Here is a 10698-nt window from a genome sequence, read left to right on the forward strand (position 1 = left end):
GTAACGAGCTGAGATTAGGAGTACACTCTTAAAGGGAGTGCTCCTAATCTCAGCTTGTTACCTGTATAAAAGACACCTGTCCACAGAATCAATCAATCAATCAGATTCCAAACTCTCCACCATGGCCAAGACCAAAGAGCTCTCCAAGGATGTCAGGGACAAGATTGTAGACCTACACAAGGCTGGAATGGGCTACAAGACCATCGCCAAGCAGCTTGGTGAGAAGGTGACAACAGTTGGTGCGATTATTCGCAAATGGAAGAAACACAAAAGACCTGTCATTCTCCCTTGGCCTGGGGCTCCATGCAAGATCTCACCTCGTGGAGTTGCAATGATCATGAGATCGGTGAGGAATCAGCCCAGAACTACATGGGAGGATCTTGTCAATGATCTTAAGGCAGCTGGGACCATAGTCACCAAGTAAACAATTGGTAACACACTACGCCGTGAAGGACTGAAATCCTGCAGCGCCCGCAAGGTCCCCCTGCTCAAGAAAGCACATATACATGCCCGTTTGAAGTTTGCCAATTAACATCTGAATGATTCAGAGGAGAACTGGGTGAAAGTGTTGTGGTCAGATGAGACCAAAATGGAGCTCTTTGGCATCAACTCAACTCGCTGTGTTTGGAGGAGGAGGAATGCTACCTATGACCCCAAGAACACCATCCCCTCCGTCAAACATGGAGGTGGAAACATTATGCTTTGTGGGTGTTTTTCTGTTAAGGGGACAGGACAACTTCACCGCATCAAAGGGACGATGGACGGGGCCATGTACCGTCAAATCTTGGGTGAGAACCTCCTTCCCTCAGCCAGGGCATTGAAAATGGGTCGTGGATGGGTATTCCAGCATGACAATGACCCAAAACACACGGCCAAGGCAACAAAGGAGTGGCTCAAGAAGTAGCACATTAAGGTCCTGGAGTGGCCTAGCCAGTCTCCAGACCTTAATCCCATAGAAAATCTGTGGAGGGAGCTGAAGGTTCGAGTTGCAAAAACGTCAGCCTCGAAACCTTAATGACTTAGAGAAGATCTGCAAAGAGGAGTGGGACACCAAGTACATTTTGAATGGATGGTCATGATATGTACGGTGACCTGTGGGATGAGTTTACATTTTGAATGGATAGTCATGATATGTACGGTGACCTGTGGGATGAGTTTACATTTTGAATGGATAGTCATGATATGTACGGTGACCTGTGGGATGAGTTTATATTTTGAATGGATGGTCATGATATGTACGGTGACCTGTGGGATGAGTTTACATTTTGAATGGATAGTCATGATATGTACGGTGACCTGTGGGATGAGTTTACATTTTGAATGGATAGTCATGATATGTACGGTGACCTGTGGGATGAGTTTACATTATGAATGGATAGTCATGATATGTACGGTGGCCTGTGGGATGAGTTTACATTTTGAATGGATGGTCATGATATGTACGGTGACCTGTGGGATGAGTTTACATTTTGAATGGATAGTCATGATATGTACGGTGGCCTGTGGGATGAGTTTACATTTTGAATGGATGGTCATGATATGTACGGTGACCTGTGGGATGAGTTTACATTTTGAATGGATAGTCATGATATGTACGGTGACCTGTGGGATGAGTTTACATTTTGAATGGATAGTCATGATATGTACGGTGACCTGTGGGATGAGTTTACATTATGAATGGATAGTCATGATATGTACGGTGGCCTGTGGGATGAGTTTACATTTTGAATGGATGGTCATGATATGTACGGTGACCTGTGGGATGAGTTTACATTTTGAATGGATAGTCATGATATGTACGGTGACCTGTGGGATGAGTTTACATTATGAATGGATAGTCATGATATGTACGGTGACCTGTGGGATGAGTTTACATTATGAATGGATAGTCATGATATGTACGGTGGCCTGTGGGATGAGTTTACATTATGAATGGATAGTCATGATATGTACGGTGGCCTGTGGGATGAGTTTACATTATGAATGGATAGTCATGATATGTACGGTGACCTGTGGGATGAGTTTACATTATGAATGGATAGTCATGATATGTACGGTGGCCTGTGGGATGAGTTTACATTTTGAATGGATGGTCATGATATGTACGGTGACCTGTGGGATGAGTTTACATTTTGAATGGATAGTCATGATATGTACGGTGACCTGTGGGATGAGTTTACATTATGAATGGATAGTCATGATATGTACGGTGACCTGTGGGATGAGTTTACATTTTGAATGGATAGTCATGATATGTACGGTGACCTGTGGGATGAGTTTACATTATGAATGGATAGTCATGATATGTACGGTGGCCTGTGGGATGAGTTTACATTATGAATGGATAGTCATGATATGTACGGTGGCCTGTGGGATGAGTTTACATTATGAATGGATAGTCATGATATGTACGGTGGCCTGTGGGATGAGTTTACATTATGAATGGATAGTCATGATATGTACGGTGACCTGTGGGATGAGTTTACATTATGAATGGATAGTCATGATATGTACGGTGACCTATGGGATGAGTTTACATTTTGAATGGATAGTCATGATATGTACGGTGACCTGTGGGATGAGTTTACATTATGAATGGATAGTCATGATATGTACGGTGGCCTGTGGGATGAGTTTACATTATGAATGGATAGTCATGATATGTACGGTGACCTGTGGGATGAGTTTACATTTTGAATGGATAGTCATGATATGTACGGTGACCTGTGGGATGAGTTTACATTATGAATGGATAGTCATGATATGTACGGTGGCCTGTGGGATGAGTTTACATTATGAATGGATAGTCATGATATGTACGGTGACCTGTGGGATGAGTTTACATTTTGAATGGATAGTCATGACATGTACGGTGACCTGTGGGATGAGTTTACATTATGAATGGATGGTCATGATATGTACGGTGACCTGTGGGATGAGTTTACATTATGAATGAATGGTCATGATATGTACGGTGGCCTGTGGGATGAGTTTACATTATGAATGGATAGTCATGATATGTACGGTGACCTGTGGGATGAGTTTACATTATGAATGGATAGTCATGATATGTACGGTGACCTGTGGGATGAGTTTACATTATGAATGGATAGTCATGATATGTACGGTGGCCTGTGGGATGAGTTTACATTATGAATGGATAGTCATGATATGTACGGTGACCTGTGGGATGAGTTTACATTATGAATGGATGGTCATGATATGTACGGTGACCTGTGGGATGAGTTTACATTTTGAATGGATAGTCATGATATGTACGGTGACCTGTGGGATGAGTTTACATTATGAATGAATGGTCATGATATGTACGGTGGCCTGTGGGATGAGTTTACATTATGAATGGATAGTCATGATATGTACGGTGACCTGTGGGATGAGTTTACATTATGAATGGATAGTCATGATATGTACGGTGGCCTGTGGGATGAGTTTACATTATGAATGAATGGTCATGATATGTACGGTGACCTGTGGGATGAGTTTACATTATGAATGAATGGTCATGATATGTACGGTGACCTGTGGGATGAGTTTACATTATGAATGAATGGTCATGATATGTACGGTGACCTGTGGGATGAGTTTACATTATGAATGAATGGTCATGATATGTACGGTGACCTGTGGGATGAGTTTACATTATGAATGGATAGTCATGATATGTACGGTGACCTGTGGGATGAGTTTACATTTTGAATGGATAGTCATGATATGTACGGTGACCTGTGGGATGAGTTTACATTATGAATGGATGGTCATGATATGTACGGTGACCTGTGGGATGAGTTTACATTATGAATGAATGGTCATGATATGTACGGTGGCCTGTGGGATGAGTTTACATTATGAATGGATAGTCATGATATGTACGGTGACCTGTGGGATGAGTTTACATTATGAATGGATAGTCATGATATGTACGGTGACCTGTGGGATGAGTTTACATTATGAATGGATAGTCATGATATGTACGGTGGCCTGTGGGATGAGTTTACATTATGAATGGATAGTCATGATATGTACGGTGACCTGTGGGATGAGTTTACATTATGAATGGATGGTCATGATATGTACGGTGACCTGTGGGATGAGTTTACATTTTGAATGGATAGTCATGATATGTACGGTGACCTGTGGGATGAGTTTACATTATGAATGAATGGTCATGATATGTACGGTGGCCTGTGGGATGAGTTTACATTATGAATGGATAGTCATGATATGTACGGTGACCTGTGGGATGAGTTTACATTATGAATGGATAGTCATGATATGTACGGTGGCCTGTGGGATGAGTTTACATTATGAATGAATGGTCATGATATGTACGGTGACCTGTGGGATGAGTTTACATTATGAATGAATGGTCATGATATGTACGGTGACCTGTGGGATGAGTTTACATTATGAATGAATGGTCATGATATGTACGGTGACCTGTGGGATGAGTTTACATTATGAATGAATGGTCATGATATGTACGGTGACCTGTGGGATGAGTTTACATTATGAATGAATGGTCATGATATGTACGGTGACCTGTGGGATGAGTTTACATTATGAATGGATAGTCATGATATGTACGGTGGCCTGTGGGATGAGTTTACATTATGAATGGATAGTCATGATATGTACGGTGGCCTGTGGGATGAGTTTACATTATGAATGGATAGTCATGATATGTACGGTGACCTGTGGGATGAGTTTACATTATGAATGAATGGTCATGATATGTACGGTGGCCTGTGGGATGAGTTTACATTATGAATGGATAGTCATGATATGTACGGTGGCCTGTGGGATGAGTTTACATTATGAATGAATGGTCATGATATGTACGGTGACCTGTGGGATGAGTTTACATTATGAATGAATGGTCATGATATGTACGGTGACCTGTGGGATGAGTTTACATTATGAATGAATGGTCATGATATGTACGGTGACCTGTGGGATGAGTTTACATTATGAATGGATAGTCATGATATGTACGGTGGCCTGTGGGATGAGTTTACATTATGAATGGATAGTCATGATATGTACGGTGGCCTGTGGGATGAGTTTACATTATGAATGGATAGTCATGATATGTACGGTGGCCTGTGGGATGAGTTTACATTATGAATGGATAGTCATGATATGTACGGTGACCTGTGGGATGAGTTTACATTTTGAATGGATAGTCATGATATGTACGGTGACCTGTGGGATGAGTTTACATTATGAATGGATAGTCATGATATGTACGGTGACCTGTGGGATGAGTTTACATTATGAATGGATAGTCATGATATGTACGGTGACCTGTGCTCTGCTGGATGTACGGTGACCTGTGCTCTGCCAGATGTTGAGTGTACATTCCCCTAACCTAACCCTAACCCTAACCCATCTACAGATGTGTAGTAGTGTAACAGTGTACATTCCCCTAACCTAACCCTAACCCTAACCCATCTACAGATGTGTAGTAGTGTAACAGTGTAACCTAACCCTAACCCTAACCCATCTACAGATGTGGAGTAGTGTAACAGTGTACATTCCCCTAACCTAACCCTAACCCTAACCCATCTACAGATGTGGAGTAGTGTAACAGTGTACATTCCCCTAACCTAACCCTAACCCTAACCCATCTACAGATGTGGAGTAGTGTAACAGTGTAACCTAACCCTAACCCTAACCCATCTACAGATGTGTAGTAGTGTAACAGTGTAACCTAACCCTAACCCTAACCCATCTACAGATGTGTAGTAGTGTAACAGTGTACATTCCCCTAACCTAACCCTAACCCATCTACAGATGTGTAGTAGTGTAACAGTGTAACCTAACCCTAACCCTAACCCATCTACAGATGTGTAGTAGTGTAACAGTGTAACCTAACCCTAACCCTAACCCATCTACAGATGTGTAGTAGTGTAACAGTGTACATTCCCCTAACCTAACCCTAACCCTAACCCATCTACAGATGTGTAGTAGTGTAACAGTGTACATTCCCCTAACCTAACCCTAACCCTAACCCATCTACAGATGTGTAGTAGTGTAACAGTGTACATTCCCCTAACCTAACCCTAACCCTAACCCATCTACAGATGTGTAGTAGTGTAACAGTGTACATTCCCCTAACCTAACCCTAACCCTAACCCATCTACAGATGTGTAGTAGTGTAACAGTGTACATTCCCCTAACCTAACCCTAACCCTAACCCATCTACAGATGTGTAGTAGTGTAACAGTGTACATTCCCCTAACCTAACCCTAACCCTAACCCATCTACAGATGTGTAGTAGTGTAACAGTGTAACCTAACCCTAACCCTAACCCATCTACAGATGTGGAGTAGTGTAACAGTGTACATTCCCCTAACCTAACCCTAACCCTAACCCATCTACAGATGTGGAGTAGTGTAACAGTGTACATTCCCCTAACCTAACCCCTAACCCTAACCCATCTACAGATGTGTAGTAGTGTAACAGTGTAACCTAACCCTAACCCTAACCCATCTACAGATGTGGAGTAGTGTAACAGTGGACATTCCCCTAACCTAACCCTAACCCTAACCCATCTACAGATGTGTAGTAGTGTAACAGTGTACATTCCCCTAACCTAACCCTAACCCTAACCCATCTACAGATGTGTAGTAGTGTAACAGTGTACATTCCCCTAACCTAACCCTAACCCATCTACAGATGTGTAGTAGTGTAACAGTGTAACCTAACCCTAACCCTAACCCATCTACAGATGTGTAGTAGTGTAACAGTGTACATTCCCCTAACCTAACCCTAACCCATCTACAGATGTGGAGTAGTGTAACAGTGTACATTCCCCTAACCTAACCCTAACCCTAACCCATCTACAGATGTGTAGTAGTGTAACAGTGTAACCCTAACCCTAACCCTAACCCATCTACAGATGTGTAGTAGTGTAACAGTGTACATTCCCCTAACCTAACCCTAACCCTAACCCATCTACAGATGTGGAGTAGTGTAACAGTGTACATTCCCCTAACCTAACCCTAACCCCTAACCCATCTACAGATGTGGAGTAGTGTAACAGTGGACATTCCCTAACCTAACCCTAACCCTAACCCATCTACAGATGTGGAGTAGTGTAACAGTGGACATTCCCCTAACTTCTAACCCTAACCTAACCCATCTACAGATGTGGAGTAGTGTAACAGTGTACATTCCCCTAACCTAACCCTAACCCATCTACAGATGTGGAGTAGTGTAACAGTGTACATTCCCCCTAACCTAACCCTAACCCATCTACAGATGTGGAGTAGTGTAACAGTGTAACCTAACCCTAACCCTAACCCATCTACAGATGTGGAGTAGTGTAACAGTGTAACCTAACCCTAACCCTAACCCATCTACAGATGTGGAGTAGTGTAACAGTGTACATTCCCCTAACCTAACCCTAACCCTAACCCATCTACAGATGTGGAGTAGTGTAACAGTGTACATTCCCCTAACCTAACCCTAACCCTAACCCATCTACAGATGTGGAGTAGTGTAACAGTGTACATTCCCCTAACCTAACCCTAACCCATCTACAGATGTGGAGTAGTGTAACAGTGTACATTCCCCTAACCTAACCCTAACCCATCTACAGATGTGGAGTAGTGTAACAGTGTAACCTAACCCTAACCCTAACCCATCTACAGATGTGGAGTAGTGTAACAGTGTAACCTAACCCTAACCCTAACCCATCTACAGATGTGGAGTAGTGTAACAGTGTACATTCCCCTAACCTAACCCTAACCCTAACCCATCTACAGATGTGGAGTAGTGTAACAGTGTACATTCCCCTAACCTAACTCCTAACCCTAACCCATCTACAGATGTGGAGTAGTGTAACAGTGTACATTCCCCTAACTAACCCTAACTCCTAACCCATCTACAGATGTGTAGTAGTGTAACAGTGTACATTCCCCTAACCTAACCCTAACCCTAACCCATCTACAGATGTGTAGTAGTGTAACAGTGTAACCTAACCCTAACCCTAACCCATCTACAGATGTGGAGTAGTGTAACAGTGTACATTCCCCTAACCTAACCCTAACCCTAACCCATCTACAGATGTGTAGTAGTGTAACAGTGTACATTCCCCTAACCTAACCCTAACCCTAACCCATCTACAGATGTGTAGTAGTGTAACAGTGTACATTCCCCTAACCTAACCCTAACCCATCTACAGATGTGTAGTAGTGTAACAGTGTAACCTAACCCTAACCCTAACCCATCTACAGATGTGTAGTAGTGTAACAGTGTACATTCCCCTAACCTAACCCTAACCCATCTACAGATGTGGAGTAGTGTAACAGTGTACATTCCCCTAACCTAACCCTAACCCTAACCCATCTACAGATGTGTAGTAGTGTAACAGTGTAACCTAACCCTAACCCTAACCCATCTACAGATGTGTAGTAGTGTAACAGTGTACATTCCCCTAACCTAACCCTAACCCTAACCCATCTACAGATGTGGAGTAGTGTAACAGTGTACATTCCCCTAACCTAACCCTAACCCTAACCCATCTACAGATGTGGAGTAGTGTAACAGTGGACATTCCCCTAACCTAACCCTAACCCTAACCCATCTACAGATGTGGAGTAGTGTAACAGTGTACATTCCCCTAACCTAACCCTAACCCTAACCCATCTACAGATGTGGAGTAGTGTAACAGTGGACATTCCCCTAACCTAACCCTAACCCTAACCCATCTACAGATGTGGAGTAGTGTAACAGTGGACATTCCCCTAACCTAACTCCTTAACCCTAACCCATCTACAGATGTGGGAGTAGTGTAACAGTGTAACCTAACCCTAACCCTAACCCATCTACAGATGTGGAGTAGTGTAACAGTGTAACCTAACTCCTAACCCTAACCCATCTACAGATGTGGAGTAGTGTAACAGTGTACATTCCCCTAACCTAATCCCTAACCCTAACCCATCTACAGATGTGTAGTAGTGTAACAGTGTAACCTAACCCTAACCCTAACCCATCTACAGATGTGGAGTAGTGTAACAGTGTACATTCCCCTAACCTAACCCTAACCCTAACCCATCTACAGATGTGTAGTAGTGTAACAGTGTAACCTAACCCTAACCCTAACCCATCTACAGATGTGGAGTAGTGTAACAGTGTACATTCCCCTAACCTAACCCTAACCCTAACCCATCTACAGATGTGTAGTAGTGTAACAGTGGACATTCCCCTAACCTAACCCTAACCCATCTACAGATGTGGAGTAGTGTAACAGTGTACATTCCCCTAACCTAACCCTAACCCATCTACAGATGTGGAGTAGTGTAACAGTGTACATTCCCCTAACCTAACCCTAACCCTAACCCATCTACAGATGTGTAGTAGTGTAACAGTGTAACCTAACCCTAACCCTAACCCATCTACAGATGTGGAGTAGTGTAACAGTGTACATTCCCCCTAACCTAACCCTAACCCTAACCCATCTACAGATGTGGAGTAGTGTAACAGTGTAACCTAACTCCTAACCCTAACCCATCTACAGATGTGTAGTAGTGTAACAGTGTACATTCCCCTAACCTAACCCTAACCCTAACCCATCTACAGATGTGGAGTAGTGTAGCAGTGTACATTCCCCTAACCTAACCCTAACCCTAACCCATCTACAGATGTGGAGTAGTGTAACAGTGTACATTCCCCTAACCTAACCCTAACCCTAACCCATCTACAGATGTGGAGTAGTGTAACAGTGTAACCTAACCCTAACCCTAACCCATCTACAGATGTGTAGTAGTGTAACAGTGTACATTCCCCTAACCTAACCCTAACCCTAACCCATCTACAGATGTGGAGTAGTGTAACAGTGTACATTCCCCTAACCTAACCCTAACCCTAACCCATCTACAGATGTGGAGTAGTGTAACAGTGTACATTCCCCTAACCTAACCCTAACCCTAACCCATCTACAGATGTGGAGTAGTGTAACAGTGTACATTCCCCTAACCTAACCCTAACCCTAACCCATCTACAGATGTGTAGTAGTGTAACAGTGTACATTCCCCTAACCTAACCCTAACCCTAACCCATCTACAGATGTGTAGTAGTGTAACAGTGTACATTCCCCTAACCTAACCCTAACCCTAACCCATCTACAGATGTGGAGTAGTGTAACAGTGTAACCTAACCCTAACCCTAACCCATCTACAGATGTGTAGTAGTGTAACAGTGTACATTCCCCTAACCTAACCCTAACCCTAACCCATCTACAGATGTGGAGTAGTGTAACAGTGTAACCTAACCCTAACCCTAACCCATCTACAGATGTGGAGTAGTGTAACAGTGTACATTCCCCTAACCTAACCCTAACCCTAACCCATCTACAGATGTGAGTAGTGTAACAGTGTACATTCCCCTAACCTAACCCTAACCCTAACCCATCTACAGATGTGTAGTAGTGTAACAGTGTACATTCCCCTAACCTAACCCTAACCCTAACCCATCTACAGATGTGTAGTAGTGTAACAGTGTAACCTAACCCCTAACCCTAACCCATCTACAGATGTGTAGTAGTGTAACAGTGTACATTCCCCTAACCTAACCCTAACTCCTAACCCATCTACAGATGTCTAGTAGTGTAACAGTGTACATTCCCCTAACCTAACCTAACCCTAACCCATCTACAGATGTGTAGTAGTGTAA

Source organism: Coregonus clupeaformis, unplaced genomic scaffold, assembly GCF_020615455.1.
Source record: "Coregonus clupeaformis isolate EN_2021a unplaced genomic scaffold, ASM2061545v1 scaf0187, whole genome shotgun sequence".
Taxonomy (NCBI): domain Eukaryota; kingdom Metazoa; phylum Chordata; class Actinopteri; order Salmoniformes; family Salmonidae; genus Coregonus; species Coregonus clupeaformis.